Source organism: Rattus norvegicus, chromosome 2 (genome assembly GCF_021556685.1).
Source record: "Rattus norvegicus strain SHRSP/BbbUtx chromosome 2, alternate assembly SHRSP_T2T, whole genome shotgun sequence".
In the NCBI taxonomy this organism is placed as follows: Eukaryota; Metazoa; Chordata; class Mammalia; order Rodentia; family Muridae; genus Rattus; species Rattus norvegicus.
The window spans coordinates 65,650,116-65,674,432 of NC_141535.1; positions in this window are offsets into that span (position 1 = coordinate 65,650,116).

Consider the following 24,317-nt stretch of genomic DNA (forward strand, 5'->3'; position numbering starts at 1 on the left):
AAATCAAAACAAAATATTTCACATTCATTAGAGGTCCCTGACATTTTGCAGCATCTGCTGGAATATATTAAAAAAGGGAAACACCCTTAGCGCCTATTTGTTTCAAAATCAAGAAAGCTTTATTACACATAGAAATGTAACTGAAGAGTGCAAACATTTTAGAACCTTCTTTCATTTTAAATAATACTTATTGCCCCTCAGAGCAATATAAATTATTGCAAGGTAGGTTTGGTCTTAACTAGTTGACCCCAATGATTTATTCCTTTCATAGAAAGTCATAATACTGATGATGATGTTATCACAAAGTGTTAAACAGCCCAGATATGTATGTTGCCTCTGGCTATACCATAGTCACTATTTCAATTAAAGATCCATACATTTTTGGCTACAAATATATTTTTTTATTTTAAACTAATTGTTTCATATGATATTTTCTGATTCCATTCTCTCCTCACTAATCTCACTCAAGATCCTCCCTACGCTCATAACTCCAGCTTCCTTTCTCTTTAACAAAGAAAATCCACTATAATCCATATATTCACAGAGATTGAGTATAAGGGACTAGAAAATAGGATGGGAAGGAGAAATGAAAAATATATCTTTACCACTAGGAAACAAGGTAAGTACCGATTCCTTTACTCCAAAAACAGTACTGAGTTAATCAAAATATGAAGACATGGAGTAGAGGGGACCAGCATGATGGTCAGGACACAAGGCAGTCAGACAACCACGAGTGGAGTGGCATGGGAGACAGGGCTGGATAGGAAAGTCGTAAGTTTTCTGTAGAAATGAGCAGTATTCAAGGAAGATGAGGGTAAGGAAAGGTTTGTAAGACTCCTAGAAGACCTCATAGTTAATGATATCATGCAAATATATACTGAGAGAAGTAGTCCTATTCCAAGGAAAGCATAGGAGTGTATTGTTTTCTTGCCTTCAAGAACTAGTCATGAATGTAAATACTTGCAATATAGCAAACTTTCATTTTTTCTATGTTGTCTTATACATTTCTATTTGTATATTTTCTACCTATTGACTTTTCTCCCTCCCACTCTGTCTCCCTCTTTCCCCCCACCCTTCCTGCATCCCTCCCTGTCTTCTTCCCTTCCTCCGTCCCTCCCTCCCTCTCTCTCTCTCCCCTCATTCATTTCTCATTTCCATACTTTCTACATTCTCTTCTCTTTCTCTTTGTATGTTTCTGTCTCTTTGCTTGCCTCTGTCGCAATCTCTCCTGAGCTCTAGTACTTCTCTCTCTCTTCAGGCAAATTCTTACTATGCAACCCAAACTACCTTCAAACATTTGCTTCTCCTACTCCAGTATCTAGAGTACTTTCATAGCGACCTATAACGCCACCACACCAGAAGTATAAATTCCTTTGAAAAGCATATTATATGAAAGAATAAAATGTGAAATTGCAATGTGTATTTCATCTATTGATTTGGGACAATGTTATTCGTCAAAAAGATGCTTGAAAATTATGTTCAATGATTATGGAATATATTTCTTTCGAATTTAAAAGATATTCATAGAATTTACAATATTGTTCTTACTAAATATCTTTATGTAAAACAAAGTAATATTCCAAGAACTTTTATTTCAACACCTTTTAGTTTTTATTTGTGCAATATTTTTTCATTACATTTCTCGAGTGGAGGAAAAAGAAGAGACAGAGAGACAGGAGGGTGGGAGGGAGAAACAGAGAGGGGGGGATTGATTGGGTAAGGAACAACAGAGATGATTTGGAGGAGGAAAAGAATATTATCAAAACACAATATGTAAAAATATTTAAATAGAATATTCATTTCATTATAAAATTATCTTGTTACAATTTTAGTCTGTTTAAAATAGGGACTGAGTCATATCTCTGACCTCAGCTGTATTACAGAGCAATAGTGATAAAAACTGGTACTAGTGATGATACTGGTACAAAGACAGACAGGTAGATCAATGGAATAGAACTGAAAATGCAGAAATAAATGTACACGCATATGGTCACTTGATCTTTGACAAAGGATCCAGTGGAAAAAAGATAGCATTTTCAACAAATGGTTCTGGTTCAAGTGGCAATCAGCATGTAGAACAATGCAAGTCAATCCGTTCTTATGACCTTGTACAAAGCTCAAGTACAAGTGGATCAACTACCTTCACATCAAACCAGATACACTCAAACTAATAGAAGAGAAAGCAGGGAAGAGCCTTAAACATATGGGTACTGAGGAAAATTTCCTGAACAGAACATAAATGACTTATGCTCTATGACCAAGAATTGACAAATGGGACCTCATAAAATTGCAGAGCTTCTGTAAGGTAAAGGACACTGTCATTAGGACAAAATGGTAACCAACGGATTGGGAAAAGATCTTTACCAATCCTACATCCAATAAAGGGCTAATATAAGGAACTCAGAAAGGTAGACTGCAGAGTATCAAATAACCCTATTTATAAATGGGGTAGAAAGCTAAACAAAGAATTCTCAGTTGAGAAATATCGAAAGGCTGAGACGTACCTAAAGAAATATTTAACATCTTTAATCATCAGGGAAATGCAAATCAAACAACCCTGAGATTTTACCATACAAAAAGTCAAAATAGCTAAGATAAAAAATTCAGGGGGCAACAGATGCTGGTGAGGATGTAGAGAAAGAGGAACACTCCTCCATTGTTGGTGGGATTGCAAGCTGGTACAACCACTCTAGAAATCAGACTGGAGGTTCCTCAGGAAATTGGACATTGTACTACCTCAGGACCCAACTATACCACTCCTGGGTGTATAACCAAAAGATGCTCCCACATATAATAAGGAAACATGCTCACTATGTTCAAAGCAGTCTTATTTATAATAGACAGGACCTGGAAAGAACTCAGATTTCCTTCAACGGAGGAGTGGATACAGAAAATGTGGTATATTTACACAGTTCAGTACCACTCAGCTATTAAAAACAATGACTTCATGAAATTCATACACAAATGGTTGGAACTAGACATCATCCTGAGTAAGGTAACCCAGTCACAAAATAACACACATGGTATGGACCCACTGATAAGTGGATATTAGCCCAAAAGCTTGGATTATCCAAGATATAATCCACAGATCACTTGAAGCTCAAGAAGGACAATGAAAGTGTGGATGGTTCAGTCCTTCTTAGAAGGGGGACAAAAATATTCATAAAAGGAAATACTGAGACAATGTTTAGAGCAGAGACTGAAGGAAACGCCAACCAGAAACTGCCGTACCTGGGGATCTAGCCGGTATACATACAGCCACCAAACCCAGACAATATTGCTAATATCTAGGGGCATGCTGATAGGAGCCAGCCCAGTATAGCTGTCTCATGAGAGGCTCTGCCAGTGCATGACAAATAGAGAGGAGAGTGATAGCAGCCAACCACTGAACTGAGAACGGGGTCCTCAATCCAGGAGTTAGAGAAAGGATTGAAGGAGCTGAAGGGGTTTGCAACCCCATAAGAACATCCATACCAACCAACCAGAGCTCCCAGGGACTAAACCACCATCTAAAGAGTATACATGGACAGACCCATGACTCCAGCTGCATATGTAGCAGATGATGGCCTTGTTGAGCACCAGTGGAAGAAGTCCTTTGTCCTGTCATGTCTAGACCTTCCAGTGTAGGAGAATGTCAGAGTAGGAAGACGGGAAGGGGGAGTTGTTGGGAGGGGAACAGCCTGATAAAATAAGTAGGAAGGGGATGAGATAAGAGATTTATAGATGGGAAACCAAGAAAGATGGTAATATTTGAAATAAATATCCAAGTTTTTAAAAAAAAGTATTATGTAAGTATAGAAAAAATAAAATATTCAAAATATATATTCATGGAAAATAAATGACATATTCCCAAAGAATTAAGGAAAACATTACTGCAAAAACATGAAAGAAAAATGATCTAGAAATAATTTCTGAAGTACATTTTGTGCAATGTAACCATTCTTACATTAGGGTACTTCAAGGGTTTTTTTTTCTTCTATAGCAACTTCTTATTTCAGTTTATACAATTTTCTTTGTACATTTCGCATGGTAACCTTATCTCTTTTCCCTTAAGAGGTGGGGCAGCTTTCACAGTTTTTCTCTGTTTCTTTTTTTGTTACATCTCATGTGAAACCAAGTAGTTGAGAACCTGAGTCAGAACTATGTTCCAGAGTGACTCCTTCTGGGCAAAATTTAAAATTTTAGCTGAATTGTGGAGGAATATTAAACATGTATGTTTTTTACTTCACTGTAAATAAAGACAATGTAAACATGAACTGAAAAATATATAGTATGCTTGATCAGATTCTCAATACTTCAACATTTGAAATGACACTGAATGTAAATATTTTGTGAAAAATGTATTCAATGATATCTATGTTATTATAGTTTATTATCAATAGTTTAGGAATAAATACAGGAAAATACTATGATATTTTCTCTAAACTAAAATCATGTTGAAGAAGTGTAGGCAAAGAGAGTTGTTCAAAATGACAGGATTCAAAATTAAATGATGATTTTGAAAATGAAATGTATACTTAATCTTGTGCATATTTTCTTCCAAATATATTTAATTTAATATACAATGTATGTATTATTTTGGGATATTGGTAGAAATGAATTCAGTAGCATACAAATTTCATTGTTTCCCAGGCCTTAATTTTGGTTTATGATTTTATTTTGCAATATAAATCTTCAAAAACCTCAAACTTTTATATCGTAACTAATATAAGTAATATGATATAATACCAATAACATGTAATAAGCAGGGTTACTGCATGTCAAAAGTAATTATGTTGTCAGAAGTCTGAAAAGATGAAAATAAACAAAGTTTTAAAGTAAGCACATTCATATTTACAAGAAGCATGTACCATTGCATTAACATGCAGGGCTATCGTTGAGCTTACACAATATTTTAAATAGAACTCATCAATTTAGCAGACAAGTAAGCTATAGCTTGAGTAAGACCCAAACACATTAAAGAGCACAAGTTAAACTTCACTGGAGTCGCACATAGAATGTGCCTCTGACACAGAAAGTTCAGAGTTTTCTATCAACATACCTATATTTTTTAAAAATTCAGTGAAAAGAACAGTTACCATTTTATAGTTAAATATATAGCTCTAAAATATTAGATAGAGGGTTTGGATTCATGTACTGTATTTTATCTCTTAATTGTGAGATCCACTGCACCCGTCTACACTATATGCCTAATGAACAGTCTTAGGGTCTTCCTGTTTATTTCCATTAATTCCCCAGTTCCTTTCTTGATCAGGCTTGAAATAGTTTTTGGCAACTTTTTCACTAATAATCTTGCCCCAGATTCGCTGTCTTTTCATGCCTTACTCTCTGAAATGCTTATCTGTGGCTGTACCTCTGAGGTAATACACAGATATCGTACATGCAGGTAGGAAGACAGGCTTGAAAATTGTCTTCACTTACAAGCAAATCCAATATCCGTCTTCTCATTCATTGTCATAGTTACTGGGAATGGATAAGGGACAGGTATTTCACTCCCGCCAGGCATTTGAAAGACTCGTGTTGCTTTTTACTTTAAGATGGTGAGATTTTGCCATCTGCTCCACAGAGATAATGTTTCACGATGCAACCTCCTCAGTTAACTCCAAATGCACAAATATCTCTACTTAAAGCTGTGCTTTGTTCTTTTCTTTTGCATAGTAACCTGTGGTGATGCTTTTTATGCCCTGGGAGATCTAAAGGCAAGTAGTGTGCTGGGAATGGCAGGTTACTTTCTCTTCTTCTGAAATAGGTCAAATAGAACAAGTGGTTTGATTGGTGAGTTTGAAGGATTTCAACAACAGTGAGAAGAAGGAGCTTTGCATGCTTTGTTCTTTTCCCTTGCTCTGTGATAATTAGGGTAAAATTATCATAACTTAGAATATGAGAATGTTAGGTACATGGTTATGCAAAAAATTGTTTATGGAGAACTAACAGACTTTGTAAAATTTGTCTTCATAACCATTAAAAGCAACTATCACTATGAGAGAATCTTGAGATTGGGCATGTTGGCTGGTGATGTTGTCTAAAGTGGGTACATTTTTCTCCAGCAAGCGTTATGCCAGTTGTAGGCATCATTTGGGCAGCAAGTTTCCACCAGTCATGCATGATGGATGCAGAGGCAACAGTGACAACTACATTCGTAGTGACAACCTGAGCCACTGAGACACAGGGACCAGGAGGTGCATATGGGGAAAAGAGGGATTTGTTCCCCCTTATTCCATAAATGGGCTGAGCAGATTAAGCTGTTTACAGAGTTCATTAGGAATGAAGACACGTTGAGAGAACCTATGGATGGCTGAGGGTTACAAGGAGGTGATTAAGTTGGCTTAATTCTACCCATGCTTTCTACCCAACCTATGTTATTACAACCCTGCTGGTGATGGGTTAAAAAATTTTGTGTAAAAAAAAAAAGGTACAAAGTGTAAATCTAGAAGATTTCCTATGGGGTGCAGGGATTCTGTCAAAGCCCCAGAGGCCATAATGATCTTTGAAGGATGTAACAGATAGAAATGGATGGAACCTTGGTAATGTTTGATCTCATTTTTAGGTGTGAGCTTCTGGGGATACCTGAAAACTTGCTCAGAATAGATAGATGACAAGAGACTTTTAGTATTTGTCATTGGAGGGTGATTCCGGATATTCTCCCATCCTGCCCAGGTTCTGGAAAAGGTCTTGTTATACAGATAATCATGATCTCTATGTGTTTTACAGTTTGGAAAGCCAGCGGAGAGACAACAAGGTACAAGGGTACTTCTATTCACTTTATAACCCTGCTGGGGCTGGATTAATTAAAAGATAATGTGGGTTTGTAAAACAGTAGCAACAGAGTTTTAATGCAAAGATTTCCTACATGGGTAAAACAAGTGCTTCCAGAGGTCACTGAACTAAAGTCTCAGTGTTGGGAGTGTGACCCTCCCTGTGAGGTGTTAGCCAGTGATGCCCCTGAGACCCATAAACCATACCTATTCCTACTACTTTTGGTTGTATGACAGAACTCGACAGTAAAACCTTGTTGCTGAAATCCCTACATGTGTATGCTTTAACTATAAGACATGTGTGAATAAAGCTAAGAATGAACTGGAAATTCCTGACCTGCTGAATGAGATCCATTGTGTCAGAAGGCACTATACAGAATGTTAGTGGAGAATGGTCACCAACACCTCTACTGAGCTATGTACCCTGTGTGCTAAAATACTAAGATGCTAGGCAGGATTTGCCTGTTTCTGTGAGAATAGCCCTGATAACATGAGTAAGACCAACAGTTTTCAGGTTGGATTTACAGTCTGTTCTTCAAGATGGAGTTCATATCTGATATTGTAAACCAGGATAAAACATGTAGCTGAGAGATTAAAAGACCTGATGTGGAAGCAACGCCTATTGCTTTAATAGATGGATGTGATGTGCTTTTTCAAAAGACACCTAAACATTGGTCTTTATGTCCATTGATCACCACTGTTGTCAGTTAATAGTCATGACGACTGGTGAAACCTTGAGTACAAGGGAAGATGGACTACTTCTCAGCCATAGGTAGACATCTACAGTCACCATTCCAAAAGCTTTAGTAACAATATCCTGGAGGATGTGGAAAGATGTAAGACATGGAGTCAGGGCTAGAGTATTGTAACTGTGTCCTCTAAGATTGAAACAGTATATCATACAGTAAAATCTTTAATCAGCAAGGGAAAAGTATCAAAATAGCTTCCTGAAAAGCCAGAAACAGTACATTTTTTGTCTTGCTTACGGCTTTACTTCTGTAAACAGACACCATGACCAAGGCAACTCTTATAAGAACAACATTTAATTGGAGCTGGCTTACAGGATCAGAGGTTCAGTCCATTATCATCAAGGCAGGAGTATGACAGAATCCAGGCAGGCATGGTTTAGGAGGAGCTGAGAGTTCTACATCTTCATCTAAAGGCTGTTAGTGGAAGACTGGCTTCAGGCAGCAAGGACAGGGGTGTTAAAGCACAGGCCCACAGTGACATATGTACTCCATCAAGGCCACACCTCCTAATAGTGCTACTCCATAGGCCAAGCATATATAAACCATCACAATTCTTTAGACCTCTCCCTGTTAGAATAAAATAAAATCTGAGAATCTTCATTAGAGGAATGCAAAGGAATCAGAGGAAACTGAGCTGCAAAGAGAGATGTGCTGTAAAGAAGACTCTGAGATAGTCCGGTAACATGGAAGAACAAAATTCGGACTAATTTCCAAACTTTTGACCTGCCTGAAGGCTGTTCAATTGTCTCCAGGTTCCCAGCTTCATGCACTGTCACCCATTCTTGTGTCATTTGCTGATCTAGCTGTCTTCCAGTCACTCTTCTCCTGTAGGTAACCTATGTTCCTATAAATAACCAATATAAAATTAATTGATTTTGGTGGTATCTGTACTTTGGTATATTGTGGGCTCCAAGTCTGAAAGTAGATATGTGTGTGTGGCCTCTCCCTGGGTAAAGTGGATTATATAGTGGTTTATGTTGATGGATTTTAGTATGGTGAACCATCTCTGCATCCCTGGGATGAAGCCCACTAGGTTGTGGTGAATGATACTTTTGATGTGTTCTTGGAATTATTTTACCAAAATTTTATTGATTATGTTTGCTTTAGTATTCATAATAATATCGATCTTAAGTTCTCTTTCCTTATTTGGTCATTCTGTGGTTTAGGTATTAGTGTAACTGTAGCTTTAAGGAGTGAATTAGGTGGGATTCCTTCTGTTCCTATTTTGTAGAATACTCTCCTGCATATTTGGTATTAGCTCTTCTTTAAAGGTATGGAAGAATTCTATACAAAACCATCTAGCCCTGGGCTTTTTTTCACTTGGGAAACTTTTAAGGACAGCTTCTATTCCCTTAGGGTTTATACAACTGAATAAATAGTTTACCTGATCTTGATTTAAGTTTGATATATGGTATCTCTTTAGATACTACACTTGATCTTAGCCAAAAGTCCGAGAAGCAATGGTATCTCTTTAGAAAACATCCATTTCATGTAGATATTGCAGTTTTTAAGTATAGGCAAAATGATGCTTTGAATTTTTTCAGTTTCTGCTGTTGTCTTCCTTTTCATTTCTGATTTTATCATTTCGGAAAATGGGCTATTTTGAGTGTTTCCTGCTGTCTACTGACCTTCGATGTGTCTGCTTCTTTTTGTCCTAGAGATTTCAGGTGTGCTACTAAGTTGCTCGTATAGGATCCTTGAATTTCTTTAGGAAAATTTAATGCTATGAATTTTCCTCTTAACAGTGTTTTTATTGTGCTCCATAAGTTTTAGCATGTTCAGCCTTCATTTTTATCTAAAACTATATATTTATTTTTTTCTTCACTGACCAAGTTATTATTGAGTAGAGAGTTTTTCAGTTTTCATGAGAATATGGACTTTAGGTTTCTGTTGTTGAAGTCCAACCTTATTCTGTGATAATCTGATAGAATGTAGGTGTTGTTTCAATCTTCTTGTATGTGTAGAGACTTGGTTTGTGTTTGATTATGTGGTCAATTTTGGAGAAGGTTTCCTGAGCTGCTGAGAAGAAGGTGAATTCTTCCTGTTGGGGTCAAATTTTCTGCAGATATGTGTTAAATCTATTTAATTCATAACTTCTTCTAGCTTCACTCTTTTACTCTCAATTTCTGTTTCAATGACTTGTCCATTGGTGAGAATGGAGTGTTGAAGTCTCTCACTATTATTGTGCATGTTTCACTGTCTGTTTTTAGTTTCAGTAAAGTTTCTTTTATGAATGTGGTTGTGCTTTCATTTGGCCACATATGTTCAGAATTGATACTTCATCTTGGTAGGTTTTTCTTTTGATAAGTATGAAGTGTCCTTTCCCATCTCTTTTGATGTAATCTCATTAGATGCTAAAAATGCCTTCTACAGAAACTAATGCCCTTTAATATAAAATGTCTTCGAGAGGACCAAAATATAAGGCACCAACCTAAACATAATAAAAACAATATTAAGCAAACCAATAGATTTAAACAGAGAGAAATGTAAAGCGATCCCATTGAAATCAGGAACTAGACAAGCCTTCCCATACTCTCTCTATTTACTCAACATAGGACTTTAAGTTCCAGCTATAGCAATAAGAAAATAAAGGGAGATCAAGAGAATAAATTTGGAAAGGAAAATATCATGGTATTATAATATCTTATAAAATAATACCAAGTATAATTTTCAAATTATACGAAAGTATAGAGAAGTAGTCACCAATATTCTACCAGAGAACTCCTACAGCATATAAATAAGTTCAGAAAAATGACTGGATGTAAAATTAACTCAAAAAAATCAGTAACCTCCCTTTATACAAATAATAAATGGGCTGAGAAAGAAATGAAGGAAATAACACCATTCACAAATACTATAAAATATCTTGGTATAACTCTAACCAACCAAGAGAAAGGTCTATATTACAAGAAAATTAAGTCCCTGAAGAAAAAAACTGAAGACCTCAGAAGTTGAAAAGGTCTCCCATGCTCATCGACCAGGGTTAACATAGAGATAATGGAGATCTTACCAAAAGCAATCTAGAGATACAACCCAATTCCTTTCTAAATTTAAACACAATTTTTTACAGACGCTGAAAGAGCAATTGTCAACTTCATGTAGAAAACAGTAACAGCAACAACAACAAACCCTGAAACCAAAACAATATGAACAATATAAGAACTTCTGGAGGAATCACTATCCATGGCCTCAACCTGTACCACAGAACAATACTGATAAAAACTGCATGATATCGGTACAGAAGAAACATGTTGATCAACATAATCAAATCACCCACCCCCTGGAAAAAAACCTCAAACACCTATGGACCCTTGATCTTTGTCAAAGAGTCCAAAACCATACAGTGGAAGAAAAGAAAGCATCTTCAACAAATGGTGCTGGTCTAACTGCATATCTGTATTATAAGAATGCAAATTGATCCTTATTAATCATCCTGCACAAAGCTGAAGGATCTCAATATAATACACTGAATCTAATAAAAGAGAAAGTGGGAAATGGCCTTGAACATAGAACACCAATAACTCAGGCTCTAAGATCAATAATTGACAAAAGAGACCTATTGAAACTTATTAGCATCTATAAAGCAAAGGAAATTGTCATTAGGACAAAATGGCAGCCTATAGACTTGAAAAGATTTTCATTAACTCTACATCTGATATCCAAAATATATAAAGAAGTCAAGGGTTAGATTTAGAAAACAAACAAACAAATAATCAAAAAATGAGGTAGAGAGGTAAACATCTATAGTATCAGGCAAATATAATTCAAAAATGGCCCTAATATTCTACCTTATACCAATCAAAATACTAACCAAGAAGGAAAGCACAATCAAGGAAGCTTGAGTCTAACTTAAAATGGAGTATAGAAGTCATAGGTGAAGTTCGAGAATGGAACTGGATTGGAGAGGAAAGAGGGAAGGTGTTATGGAAGGTTCAGGATCAGGTGTGGGGAGGGACACAGCAGAAGCATGAGAATAAATGGAAACCTGCAACTAACAATTGAATTGATGGGAAGGTGGGGGGCATCTCCAAGACCGGACAGAGACCCAAGATAAGGGAGGTAGTGACCAAGAATCAATGGAGGTACCCTTAGATATGTGGCCTGAAGAGGCAACCTACTGTAGTCAGTCAGGAACTTCAGTGGAGAAATAGGGATGTCAACAACCCACAAAATTTTCAACTCCAAATCTCTCCTATGTATAAAAATCCAGGGACAGGGATGGAACAGAGACTGAGGGAATGGCCAACCAATAACCAGTCCAACATGAGACCAATCCCATAGGCAAACACCAATCTTTGACACTGTTTCTGATGCTTGCAGACAGGAGTTTAGCATGTCTGTCCTCTGAGAGGCTTCAACCACCAACTGACTCAAGACAGATGCAGACACCTACAGTCAAACAGGGAATGGTGCTTGGGCACTTTTGTGGGAGAAAAGGAGGAAGAATTGTGGGCCCTGAAGGAGATAGGAACTAATCATGAAGACAAACAGAGTCAACTAACCTGGACTCTTTGGGTTCTCAGAGACTGAACCACCAAACAAAGAACATAAAAATGATGGACCTAGGCCTTTCTGCACATATATAGTAGATATGCAGCTTTTTCTTTATGTGGATCCTGAACAATTGGAGTGGGAGGCTATCTTGAAAGATGTTGCCTGGACTAGGGATATGTTCTTCTAGCTGGGCTGCCTTGTCTCTCCTCAGAGGGAGAGGATGTCCCTTGCCAGTATGTGATGTGCTAAGACTGGAGGACATGCAACCAAGCCCTCAGCAGTTCAGAGAAGAAAGGGAGGGTCAGGGTGCAAGGATTATGAAAAAGGGTAACCTGTAGCGGGGCACTGAGGGTTATGTAATGTGAATAAGTAGAATAAAATGAAAATCAAGTCAAAAGCTCAAGTGACAGCACATGCTGGCAGGAATGTAAAGACGGTCAATACTTTTCTATTACAGGTGGGTTTGCAAATTTCTATAACCATTTTGGAATTCAATCTGGGGCTTCCTAACATTGGAAATAGTTCTACCTGAAGTCCTAGATATACCACTCCTGGCAATATAACCAAAAGATGTTCCACCATATCACAAGGACACATGTTCCACTATGTTCCAAGAGCCTTTTTCATAATAGCCAGAAACTAGAAGCAATCCAGATGTACCTCAACTGAGAAATAGATATGGAAAATATGATTTATTTAGACAATAGAATACAATTCAGTTATTAAAAACAAGGGCACCATGAATTTTACAAGCAAATGGATGTAACTAGAAATAACATCCTGCGAAAAGTAACTCAGACCCAAAACAATAGTCATGGTATGTACTCAGTGATAGAAGTCAATGGTAAAGAATATCCATGACACACCGCACAGACCCAAAGAAGTTGAACAAGGAGGAAGGCCCAAGTGAGGATGTTTAAATTCCAATTACTAGATGTAAAAAAATAATAATGGAAAGCAAAGAGGGGAGGGGATAGGAGAGGGCATAAGGTGGGCAGGGCCAGATATGTGGAGAAACAGGAGAAAGGCCCAGAGGTCCGTGAGAACGAATGGAAATATGCAGCTGCTGAGGTGGAAATAAGGGAAAACTCTTGAAAATATCAGAGACCTGGAATGGGGGAGTCTTCCGGGACTTAATGTGGGTGACCTTAGTTGAAAGCCCAACAGTAAAGATATGGAACCTAAAGAAACCACCTCCAGTAGTCAAACATAGGATGGAGATATCAACTCACTTACAAATCATTTGACCTAAAATTGTCCTTGTCTATTTAATAGAGGGACAAAAATGGAGCAGAGACTGAAGGAATGGCTGCCACGGGACTGGCCCAACTTGGGAACCATCCCATTGGTGGACATCAATCTCTGACACTAATACTGAGGTTGTGTTGTGTCTGTCTTCTGAGAGGCTCTACCAGCAGCTTTCTAAGACAGATGCATATTCATTGGACTGAGGTCAGTGACCCCTATAAAAGAATTAGGGGAAGAATTGAAGGACCTGAAGAGGATGGTAACCTCATAGGGAGATCAACAGTCTCAAATAACCTGGACCCCTGGGAGCTCTTAGAGTCTGAGCCACAAACTAAAAAGCATATAGTAGCTGGTCCGCGACCCCTGGCACAAATATAGCAGAGGGCTGACTTGTCTGTCCCCATTGTGAGAGGATGTACCTAATCCTTTAGAGACTTGATGCCACAAGGTCTGGGGTTACTTAGAGGCACCCTTTCAAAAGCAAAGAGAGGGGATGGGAGGAAGAAATCTATAAGGGGGATGAACAGAAGGGAAATTTGGGATACAAATAAATAAAATAATTATTAGAAAATAAAAGAGATAATAAAGGAAGGAAAAATGAGTTTGTCCTCTCTCCAGCAGTGTGATTTCAACCAATATAAAATCATTGAAAATATGTACTGGATTATAAGCTACACATAAAATATAGAATTCATTAATCATGCTTTTGTGCATGTTTGTATATGTAAGGAATAATATTATCCACTTAGTGGCAGAGGTCTGAACATGACAGCCCAGAACTACACTACTGTATGCCAAAACAACTCAGATTTTATCTAATAGTAGGACAGATCACACAAATATGTTAATTTAGCAATAGAAATTCAAATTACTTTCATGAAACTGACATCAACTGTACCTCAGATGCATTCAAATTAAACATGACATACAGAATAATCAGGTAAAATTAAAAAAGAAACCCTCAAATGTCTTTCTTTATTAGTGTAATCTATGTTTGAGGACCATAAAGCATTACACTTAATTGGAGATCATGTTTTTCATGTGATTCCAATTTATAGTAAATGTGGTATTTATGTGAATGGGCAATTATTATCTCTAGCATGGAGCCCTGTCTGACTTACTGTTAAAGAGGTCAATATTCCAAATGTAAAATGTGTGGTAAATTTCTGTTGAGCCATTTATTCACCAATTATACAGAATCATGTTTTTAATGCATCAAATAATTGGCATTTCAATGATAGGGTGGAAGGATATGTGAATATCTTGTACAACTAATTTTATCATTACGTTTAAATTGAATAGCATATAAAGTTTAGGAGGGAATGCTGGGAGCTAGAGGGGACATTTTGAGAGGAAGGACTGAGATATATAAGATTTTGAACAGAACAGATTATATAATACAGGATAGTCTCAATAATAGAAATATTTATTACAGTCATATTTTAAAATTACTTAAAATCAAACTATAGTTTGAATATTTAAGATAGAAAAAAATTAACTGTAATGAAAATTGATAATAGTTTGCTGTATTCTTTTACACTTTGTTTATGACAAAAATGGCAAATATGTGAATGAAAGAGCTATCATGTGCTGTGGAAAGAAAGTTTAGGTAGTTCCTCTGTAAATTGTGACGAATATATAAAGATAGTTAAAATGTATATCTGTCTTATTTATCAAATTCCATCATCATAAGGAAGGAGTAGTACTTAGTCTTGTGCTGACTTGCCATATCTTGGAACAGATAGGGTAAAAGAAATTATTATATGTTTACTTATCTTTCATTTTAAAATTTCTTTCACATTTCTTCCTTCTCAGTGCACTTATTTCTTTCACATTTCTTCCTTCCAAGCGCACTTATTTCTCCCTATCAGGATCTTTCACATCGACAACTATTTCCTTCAAATTTTGTTACATTTTTGTTATTGTGGAGTAATTATCATTTCAAGATATTGAGGACAGTAAAAGAGCTAGCATGCATGAGGTCAAAGCCACTCTAAAAGACCCACTACAAGAACATTAGAAGAAAGTTAAAAGAAAAACGTGAATCTAGGTGATTGCAGCTTTAAATTTCCTATGCACCACTCTTTAATTATAGTTACTGATTGTACTAAAGATTTGTGTATTTGATACTAAAAGTGGAATGTTATCGATTTTTCTAAAGATTTTTATGCAGGTTTGATTTTTTTCGTTTTTATTTATTTAATTTACATCCCTATAGCAAGTCCCTTTCACCTCCTTGTACCCCCTCACTCAGAGTTACCTCCATTCCTCTTTCCCCTTCTCCTTTGAGAAGGAAAAGCCCAACACCCCCAATGCTTCACTCAACACACACACAGTGCCACCCCAATCTTGTCATATTGGGTTGCTGCAGAAACTCACTCACCAAGGTCAGAAAGGCAACCCATTTAGTGGAACCTGATCCACAGAAGCAGGAAGAGTCACGGCTTCTGTGGTTGGGGATCAAGTTGCTAATCTGTTACACTTGTGCAGGGAGTCTAGGCCCAAACATGCTTGCTCTTCATGATTCAGTCTCTGGTAGCCCGCTATGGTTCTGGCTGTCTAATGGGTTCCATTGTTCTCCCTATGAAGTCCATGTCCTCTTCGGGTCTATCAATACTTCTACCAATTTTTCCATAAGATGCTCCGAGCTCCACCTAATGTTTGGCTGTGGTTCTCTGCATCTGTTTCCATAAGCAGCCTCCTCTGACCCGGAGTGGCCCAACTAGGATAAGAGAGGTGGAGCATGGTTACAACCTGGTTAGTCTTGGGGCCACCAAAGGATTCAGCGGTGAAGTAGGATGCTCTTGGGGACCTGCAAGGCTCCTTAAGACTGAAGAGTCAGCCCAGATCAAGACAATGGAATTCAGGGTACCACACAACTCATCCCAGCCTGCTGTGTTCCTGGCAAGCTTGAGTGCCTGGATTTGATTTCTTTTAAAGTTTATTTATTAATTATTATGTTTGTTTTTATATACGTATATTCATGAAAGTTCTAGTGCTAGTGAAGGTAAGCAGAGGGCATTGGGTCCTCTGCAGCTAAAATTACATGTGTCTGGGAGAAGCCCAGTGTGGTGGTTGAAAGCCAAAATGGGGTCCTCTGAAAAAATAGCATGTTCTCTTAACAGCTGAGCCATCTCCTCACACTACAGCTTTCTTCATCATTTACAGCTTTGACTTATATAAAGGATTGCAGTCAGTGATTGTGAGAACTAAAACAGCAGACAAATCAGTGTCAACCGGTTTTATATATATGCTAAAAATGAAAATAATATTCTTGTTTTAAATAGTAAAATGAGCCCAATAAAGTGTTTTTAAGTTTAATTTCCCATAGATTATTTTTTATTGATTTTTCTGTCTTGTTCATAATTTTCCCTCCTCATGTCTAATATTAACACATGCCTTCTGTTCTTCACGAATATATACTGTACTAGTGAATGGTTGTAATGCAAGCTACTACTTGTGCTTGGTTGTTCAGTGTAAGAAAGAAGATAGGTGTGTGTGTGTATATGTGTGTGTGTGTGTGTGTGTGTGTTTGTGTGTGTGTGTAAAATAGTTTCTGTAAACACAATGGAATTATTCACCTAACTGCATATGTGAGTTTTGGACTGTCGTAAATATTATGACATGTTACTTTATTTAATCCATGACTGTGTTATTATGCATGCATGCATGTGTGCACCATTATGATTACACAGCCATATGCTATGTCATTTTGATAGATTATCCACATTATTTAAATTGTTATTTACTCTATTCTCTACTTTTGTTGCTATTTTATTATTTTAAAAGACGTTCAAATATTTAGAAAAAAATTATGGGCAAAGAAATATCTTTGTAAACATCATTCAAGATTCCTAATATAATTCCTAATATAATTTGAATGATGTAAACATCATTCAAGATTCCTAATATAATATAAAAACATCTGTCATTTGCTGTAATGTAGTTATATGTTAATTCATAGGCAAAATCATACATAAATGAGATATACTTTTATCATAATAAGTCATAGAAACTGGGTTTTACTTAAGCAACCATACATATTTAATGGGGTTGCAAACAACTTTAGGATGATGAATGATATTTTAATGAGGTATGTTCTATTACTACATTATAAAAGTAAATTCTTCATAAGTATATCAGAACTCAGACATGTTACAGAATTTATTTTTTCTTGACATAAATCCTGAAGCACAGAATAGAATAAATAATTATATCTGCTTCATGGAACTGAAAGCTACCAAGGCCATCTAAGTTGCCTATGTGTTGTTTTAAGAACACTGTAACATGTGGTAATGAACTTTTTGCCAGTGGAACAGTGAGAAAATGTTCACATTTCGTTCAGTTGTAATGAGCTCATTCAACACTTAATGGCAATGAATCCTAAACTGAAATTCAATTAATTTATATGCCTGCAGGTATATTTTTGTTTGTTTTGAGTCATAGTCTTGTGTAGATCAGAATGGCTGGGGACACATTGTATAAGGAATGCGGGAAGAGTGTCTTTCATTTGCAAATTCTCCTACCTACATCTATTAAATGTTGGGTTATAAACACATAACAATACAGCAGACTGGCGTAAGAGTTATCACAATCAAACACAATGTTTAGATTTACAAACATCATGTTACACACACACACACACACACACACACGTATATATAACATGCTGAAAAAATAATATCAATTGGAGTTTATAAATCCTGCAAGCTTTTACATAGTTGTCATTCCAGGTGTATTTAAAATGTATGCCAATCTCCTTTAAATTTCAGGTGAAAATGCATGAAATTAATTCGTCTTTAATCTAACAGTGTTTATATGTTTATGAAATTAATTTTTAAAGGATATAGATAGAAATATAGAAAATGGTATGTAGTATATAAGTGAAAATGTTCTAAAGATTCATTTCATTTACCAATATGCAAAATGTCAAGCAGACCACAGGTTTGTTTTTTGTTTTCTGTTTTTGTTTTTTATTGCATAATTTATGTATTTACATTTCAAATATTATCACCTTTCCCCGCTCCTCCCCCTACTTCTGCTCCCTCTCCCACATACCCACTCCCACCTCAGCATCCTGTAATTCCCCTAAACTGGGGAAACAAGCCTTCACATGACCAAGGGATTCTCCTATTGATGCCAGACAATGCCATTCTCTGCTACATAAGCCACTGGAGTCATGGATCCCTCCATGTGTACACTTTGTTTGGTGGTATAGTCACTGGGAGCTCTGGGAGGGTCTGGTTGGTTGAAATTGTTGTTCTTCCTATGGGGTGGCAAACACCTTCAGCTAGTTCATTACTTTCTCTAACTCCTCCTTTGAGGTCTGCATGCTCAATCTGACAGGTAGCTGCAAGCATCTTCATCTGTATCAGTAAGGCTCAGTACGAGCCTCTCAGGTTACATCTATACCAGACTCCTGTCAACAAGCACCTCTTGCCATCAGCAATAATGACTGTGTTTGGTGGCTGCATATGGGAAGGTTCCTCTGGTGGGGAAGTCTCTGGATGGCCTTTCCTTCAGTCTCTGCTCTACTCATTTTTACTGTACTTCCTCCCATGAATATCTTGTTCCCTTTCTAAGAAGGGCTGAAGCATCTACATTTGATCTTCATTCTCGAGCTTGATATGGAATGTGAATTTTATTTGGGGCATTTCAAGCTTTTTTGGCTAATATCCACTTGTCTGTGGGTGCATACCATATGACTTATTTTGTGACTGAGTTACCTTACTCACGATGATGTCTAGTTCCAACCATTTGCCTAAGAATTTCATGAAGTCATTGTTTTGGATGATGTCTAGTTCCAACCATTTTTCTAAGAATTTCATGAAGTCATTGTTTTTAATAGCTGAGTAGTACTTCACTGTGTTAATATCCCACATTTTCTACATCCATTCCTCTGTTGAAGGGTATCTAGGTTCTTTCCAGCTTCTGGCTATTATAAGTAAGGCTTCTCTGAACATAGTGGAGCATGTTTCCTTGTTATATGTTAGATCATCTTTTTGGTATATGTCCAGGACTGGCATAGCTGGGTCAAAAGGTAGCACTATGTCCAATTTTCTGAGGAACAGCCAACCTGATTTCTAGAGTGGTTGTACAAGCTTCCAATTCCACCAACAATGAAGGAGTGTTTGTCTTTTTCTACATCGTAGCCAGCATTTGCTGTCACTTGAGTTTTTGATCTTAGTCATTATGACTGATATGAGGTAGAATCTCATGGTTGTTTTGATTTGCATTTCCCTCATGACTATGGATGTTTAACATTACTCTAGGTGCTTCAAGGCCATTCAGTAGTCCTCAGTAGAGAATTCTTTGTTTAGCTCTGTACCTCATTTTTAATAGTGTTATTTGATTTTTAACAAATGGCACTGCTTACAGTGGAGGTCTGCATGTAGAAGAATGCAAATGGATCCATTCTTATCACTCTGAACAAAGCTCAAGTTCAGGTAGATCAAGGACCTCCACGTAAAACCAGATACACTAAAACTAATAGAAGAAAAAATGAGGAAGAGCCTTGAACATATAGGTACAGGGAAAATTTTCCTGAAGAGAACACCAATGGCTTATGCGCTAAGATCAAGAATTGACAAATGGGACCTAATAAAATTACAAAGTTTCTGTAAGGCAAAGGACACTATCAACAGGACAAAATGGCAACAAACAGATTGGGAAAAAGGTCTTTACCAATACTACATCTGATAGAGGACTAATATCTAATATATACAAAGAACTCAAGAAGATAGAATAGAGAGAATCGAATACAGGTTTGTTTTATGAAACAATTTAGTCTTCAATAATCTTAAAAGAGCAATTAATGGGGTTAAGATTAATAAAACTACCTTTCAATTATTTAAACAATATATCTACATAAAGAAATACATATAGATACACATTGTTCCTCTTTTCATTTTGTGAATAGGAATTTGAGTGAATTCCTAATATTTCTCATTCTGAAATATTCAAGTATAAATTTATTTTAAAGTACTTTTAGTAGGACTGGAAAATGACTCACAAAATAAAATGATTTCTGCATAAACATGAATTTGGACCACCAAATGCACAATAAAAATCCACCTTGTTGCCCATGGGGTTCCTCTCAACCAACTTTCTCAAATAAATGATGCCCAGTTTGTATGAGAAACACAGTAAAAATTATGCCATAGAGATAGTGATAAGAAAAACTATTGAACTCTGGCACAAGTATACAGATACTTGTGCATTTATCAACTAGAACACAAAATAAGTACATTGTATATAAACATATACACCCATGTGGAGTAAGGAAAATCAACATTTACTACTCATGATATGAATGTTACTTTAGTGTTTGTCTTTGGCAAAATAAACAAAATGCAAACATTGTAAAAGCATGTTCTTTTATGTAATGATTGTTTTGCTTTGCATTAGATAGAAAAAAACCATAATTTTATATTATCTATTGCAGTAATTTTACACTAAGTCCCTCAAAGTGAATAAGTCTTATATTATCAAGTTAAACATTTCATTGTCGTTTTGTTGGGAGATGGTTTTGTGCATTGTGTATCCAGATGCTAATGTCTATGCCCAGGGATCTCATTGCAGTCTCCGTGGATTAAATTCCTCCTCTACTGTCAGCAGCCAGTAGTTGCATGAGTTCTTCATCTAGACCTGTGACTGAATAAATGTTTCCTATGCACAAAGTCATGTTTTCTGGTATGATGTTTCCCCATCACAGAAGCTTGTTTTCTGTGGTGGTGCTAATACAGGTCTTGTTAAGCACAAGATGCATGGCAAGGCTGGAAGACTGTCTTGCAGAGGCAACCCAGTTCCTCAGGCTTTTACAATCTTTCTAGTCATTCTATTGCTTTTGCAATTGAATAGGTGAATAAAAGTTATTATGATTACTGTATTTTTCATGGTTTCTAATCTCCTTCCTATGCATATCAATCTCTGTTCTTTCTACAATTCCCTCTTTAGCATTACTTTAAAACAAAACAAAACAAGACAACAACAATGCTTAAAGAACTTCATTTGTGTGAGCATTGGTGCAAGATATGCTCATTAGTGAATAGAAAACTGAAAACAGTGGTAGGTCTCTTTCTACTCATGAAAGTTCAGACAATGATTTCTATCTAGACTTTCCCATAGTTTGGGAAAGTCCAAAGTTTCCTCTTAACTAGTGTCACTTCATAAAGTTTGAACAAATGTGTTTTCTGTGTGCTATGCTATCAGTATATTTGTTAACTTACTAAGGAAATTTGAGAAAATAGGAGTCATTTATGTATTGAAGCATCATTTTTCATGGATAAGCAGTTTTCTGCATAAACAGCTTAAGATTTCATTGATAACTAACTTCTTATTCTTGTTTAATTGACATCACTTGATGTTCAAAATATTGCTGTTATCAGGATAATAAATAAACAAATAATAATATAAAAATGGTGATTTTTATGACTATATCTTTTAACCACTTTGACTAATATTCTGGTATTGATACATTTGCACCAAGTAAGTCTTTATGTAGTTGACATATCTTCAGTACAGCATGAAAGATTATTTACTCAAATTGTTGTAATATACCACTGTACTTTTACTCAGCCTAATCTTGAGCTTTTAGAGAAGAAGCCTTTCATGTCTCTCTCCTTATATTTTGATACATATTTTTTGGAATACTTGTGATGATTATTACATAAATTCTATATTCATTTCATATATGTCATACATTGCATTAAATTTATAACTATTTTCCCTTTCAGCTCTATTCTTGTTTGTAGTTTTGTCTGCTTTAAATATCTTAGATGAAAATAGTCTTTTTATAATAATATGTTATCACAAGATACATTGATAAATATCATAGGTTCTTTTAACTTCTTTGTTTTCCTATCATGTGTAAAATAAATCATCTATCATCTATCACACAGTTTCAATCATCTTTCAGCTATCATTTATCCATCAATCACCTATCATCCAACAACTGAAATATATTCATACTTCATCTATTATACCATCAATTTATTATCTAAGAGCAGTCAACAATATTGTTAGTATATACCGACAATTCTATTCACCACACAGTCACAAATGTCTTCCATTTTTCATCCATTTGCCTTTTTTGTCTTCCTATACCAGCTGTGATATCTCAATTCATCATTTTATCATTATTTTCTTACTTTCACCATCATACAATAAAACTGAAAATTGTCTCAAAATTTGTTATGTGAATTAGTGTGAGCTGCTCCACAGAAGATGAAGGGAAGAATTTATTTTGCTAGAGAAACATACAATTCATTGAATATGGATGGAGAAGTCCAGCTGGTGTCTCCTTAGAATCTTTTCCCTAATATTCTACCATCTTTAATATAAGAAGTTAATCTACAGCCTGTCAAAGGAAAAACATGAACACAGCCACAAATACTTTGATCTCCATTGACTTATTGGAATATATGCTAGAGTGATGTTGACAGAAAGCTTTCAGGAGTAACAAACCAAATCTGGTTTGATTTAAAGCCCACTCCACCACATGGAACCCGTATTCTCTAATACTTGGGAGACCAGGAAACTAAAACTATGTAGTTCAGGCACTTAGGGATAAAACTTCAAACCACTGTTCTACTAAATAAATGTAGGAATAAAATGACTTATAATGACATTCATAGATCAGAGCCTTGCTCAGCCATAATCAGGAAAGAATATCCCGGAGGCAGTGGGAAACAAATACAGAGACCTACAGACACATCATATTCAGAGAGTGAAAATTCATGAAACACTTAACTCTAAATTGGTTATCTCCAGTAATTTCCTCCTGTCAGGTCTCAGGAAACACTGCACAAGAGGAGGCAGAAAGAGAGTTAGAGCCATAGGGAATGGGGACACTAAGAAACGGCATGATCAGAGCACATTTGTTACTCCCAATCCTGAATATAAAATATAAACTCATTATTCCCATCATCATTATAATCTATTAAGAACTGTGAGGAAGCTGTTAATCTCCAAATCTGTATCAATTTCATCAGTGATAACTGAGACAAACGAGGTTTTCCTTTTATAGCCCAGCTTAGCAGGCTTTGTTGCTGGTGTGTGTTACAACTATTTTGTTGCGTTCTCTTTTACAATAGAGAAAAGAAATAGGGGTAATGAGGCTAACTAGGCATTAGCCTGTTGAAATGTTTGTAAAGTCATTTCTAGCAGTTGTATTCATTTCCACACAAATTTCAGGAAGACAGTCATAAAAATAGTCTCATTTCCTTTCTTGTTAGGCTCCTCACAAAGGGTCTGGTACAGAATATTGGCTCATAAAACATTTACTAATGAAAGAGCTTGGCTAAGAGGAAGGAACCAGAGAGTGTTTTATGAGTAGTGTATAGGTGAGAGTAGGGTTACAAGAAAAAGAATTGATCTATTTAACATAAATGATTGTAGTCATGTAGTTTTCAAGGACTAGAAAAACAACTACATAAGACATGTTAATTCTTTGTACCTCATTTTTTGTTTGTATGAAATATGTAAATATGTTATATATTTATATTGTTAAAAATTGATTGGTCCTGTCATGTCCAGAAGACACAATATCTTTCCACTAGTCCCTTACCTGTGGCCCTTCTAATCATTCTGCTTTTTCTTCCTCAATGGTCTCTCTACTAAAGTTATGAATTACATAGGCTCTTTATGGATTATCACTCCACAGACACCAGTTCTCTGCACTTTACCTAACTGTGAGTTTCTCTGTGAACTGCCAGTTACTGTGCAAAGATGCTACGCTCTGTGATGAAGCCTGAAAGCTGCAGTGACGTGTGAGCACCGAGATAGTTATTAAAGGGAAGTTTGGTAGTATATGCATTTAACAAACAGTTTTAGAGTGTTTGGTTTTAGTGTTAATTAATTTTAAATCTCAAGTTGCCACTCCTTAGAATCACCTAGGGAAAAAGTATCAATGGAGGAATTGTGCATATCAGTTGGAGTATGAGCATGTCTGTAAGAAACTGTTGAAGAGTACACATGGAGGGGGCCCATGTCTAGAGCTGCACGCGTCACAATGGATGGCCTTATCTGGCAACAATGGGAGAAGAGGCCCTTGGTCCTCATTATTCCCATC